Source organism: Lissotriton helveticus, chromosome 11 (assembly GCF_964261635.1).
Source record: "Lissotriton helveticus chromosome 11, aLisHel1.1, whole genome shotgun sequence".
NCBI lineage: Eukaryota > Metazoa > Chordata > Amphibia > Caudata > Salamandridae > Lissotriton > Lissotriton helveticus.
This window is the reverse complement of record NC_136072.1, coordinates 164934099-164936964: the sequence shown is the minus strand read 5'-3', so window position 1 is coordinate 164936964 and position 2866 is coordinate 164934099. Positions and strand designations below refer to the sequence as shown.

The window sequence follows — 2866 nt, the reverse complement described above, 5'->3', positions numbered from 1 at the left end:
GACATTAAATGTCCAATTGCCCGATCCATAACATAGCTCTCACTGTATTCAAGGATTGATTTTTTCAAAATTCTTTTACTAATATGAAATAATAAGGTGGGCCAGTGAAACCACTGCTAGAAAGTGCTAGAAGAGAGGATATTCCATCTTCCTTGCCAGCAATAACATTGTACATCCTCTTCTACATAGTCTAGCTGTGAGGTGTGGCCTCTATCTAAAAATTAGCATATGCAAGTCTTGTACATCATCATGATCTTCTATACTCTGAGGGGCCTGAATGCAGTAAAACCTAATGCTTTTCTCAGATGCTCAGAATTCTATATTATTTCTTCAGATCCCATCAGTATCAGTGTAGAGCCACCGTCACAATGATAGGAAATACTTTGGTTAGGGTTACAAGCTTGTCAGCTTTTTTGTTAGATACTTTTGCTCTTTAACTATTTGTCAAGTAGGTTTCTCTTAGCTGAGAAACCCATCATATTTGTTAAAAATAGATTTATTTGTGTTGTTCTTTGTCCCAAAAGATTGCAGTTTATATGTTTAAAAATGTGTTTTCTTGTTTTATTATAGTATGTTATGTTTGTGTACATCTTGCTATTATTCTGTATATAAATTATTCTTTCTCACTTCATGGATCTCCTGTTTTGCAATCTAGTTATTTATAAATAGCTAAATTATTAATTTAAAAAAATGTATGCAACTGTTATTAGGGGCAAGAGTCATCCAACTATGATAAGAAGTGAACTGAACAAAAGAAAGACTTTCTCTGAGGGAACTAGAGAGATGGGTTTATTAAATGATACAGAAGGAGTAAAGTCTAGATAAAGACAGAGACTGGCGTAAATGTGAACACAGGGAATGCTAGAGAGGCAAGTCTCCTTCCAAAGGAAAGTGGCAGAGTTGGATTATTGCCCTTTCCTCTTTTTGCGTTTTGGTCTAACATAATCTAGGTGGGCTCTCCATTGGGAAACTGATTGCCTTGACCAATAGCAAGTTTTAATCCAGAGCTCTCATAGTTCTTAGGAATCGCTATGTTCACCTTCTTGGTCCTCCTATTAAATAATAATGTGTATAGGAGCACATTTCACTGGAAGAGAGGCCATCCAAAATTACTTACCTGTAATATCTAATTGCTTGCTCTTCAAAGTAGTTTTCGAAAGGCGTGCCCCCTGTCCATAAAATATCATTTTGAATTCTGCAACCACTGTGAGATCTTCCTAAAATCTGTTGACATGAAGCAATTAAATAATATTTTTTGGATTAGTCACTGTTCTACAATTGTTCTTCACACCCAGTTACAGATTGCAGCATCTATGTATTGCACCATCACAATGATGAAAGATCTCTAGAATTGGATCACATGGTTACGGTTGAATTAGTTAGTTACTGCAGGTCTTTTTTTTATTTTGAAAGACAGGTTTCTCTCATTGTAGTACTCCATTTAATTTGTATTTCATGATTATGTTTTTGCTACTCTTTTGAGAGTTATTGATTTGCATTAGCTATAAATATGGCATTCATGTTTTTTGAGTGTTCTTATGCATTCTTTCATTATATGTAGCTGTGTTTCTTTATGTGATCTTTTTCTTTTTTACTTGCGAATCTCTTGGATTCATAATTGTATATTTTTACAGAAACTCAAAAAAGAAAAATGGAAATTTTTTCAACTAATTTTACCAGTGAGATTCAAGCAACTCACCTCAGAAATAAAGAAACAAGTGCCCTATTCCCACAAAAGAATTTAAAGATACAAGTAGTTAACTGAATTGCATGGTATAAAGTTGACAAAAAGGCAGAGACTGAAGAAAATGGGAACACGTGGACTGGAAAAGAGATACCTTTCTTAACTGAGTGCAGGTTCTTACCCAAAAAAGTGCATAGCATAGTTTATTAGACATTTATGCATCAGTTTGTCCTTCAGGTTCCTCTAAACCGAGGACCTATTTTGATCTGTTAATAAAAATCTATGTTTGTTGTTCAAATATCCAAAACGTTGAATCTGCATTTGTTTTAAATTATTTCTTTTTCTTTAGTCTGTTTGTAACTTTTTTTCACTAGTGGTATAATTGTATATATACACGTCTTTAGTCCTAAAATATCATTCTTCTTTTGTGGGTTAGCAAATTCTAGAGAACCAAACAAAATAAGTGAAAGATTTTCCAAATAACAAGGGCAGTCAGAAGCAAGAAATTAAGGTTACAAGGGACGAAAGCAAGTAACATATTCACACAAAGGGAGCACATGACACAGAGTGACTGTTACAGAACAAATATATTTGAGTACATGGCAAAGACTGAAGTGCATAGGGCCACAGGAAATTGGAGCTAGATACTTTTTTGAAGAGATTGCTGGATCCTTCTTAACAAAAGTGGTACAGAACAGTTTATTACCATTTCTTCCTACAATTTTTGCTTGGTTGTATTCTCTTGACATCATCATTAGGTACTGTGACATTAAATGCCCAATTGCCCGATCCATAACATAGCTCTCATTGTTTTGAAGGATTAATTTTTTCAAAATTCATTTACTAATATGAAATAATAAGGTGAGCCGGTGCAACCACTGCTAGAAAGTGCTAGAAGAGAGGATATTCCATCTTCCTTGCCAGCAATAACATTGTACATCCTCTTCTACATAGTAAGGCTGTGAGATGTGGCCTCTATCTATAAATTAGCATATGCAAGTCTTGTACAATATCATGATCTTCTATACTCTGATGGGCCTGAATGAGGCAAATCTAATGCTTTTCTCAGATCCTCAGAATTCTATATTATTTCTTCAGATCCCATCAGTATCAGTGTAGAGCCACTGTCACTATGATAGGAAATACTTTGATTAGGGTTACAAGCTTGTCAGCTTTTTTGTT

General features: G+C 34.5%; 1 pseudogene; it reads left to right on the top strand.

The window, feature by feature from the left end:
- Nucleotides 1-418: 418 nt before the first annotated feature.
- Nucleotides 419-476, top strand: LOC144793223 (U7 small nuclear RNA; annotated as a pseudogene).
- Nucleotides 477-2866: the final 2390 nt, after the last annotated feature.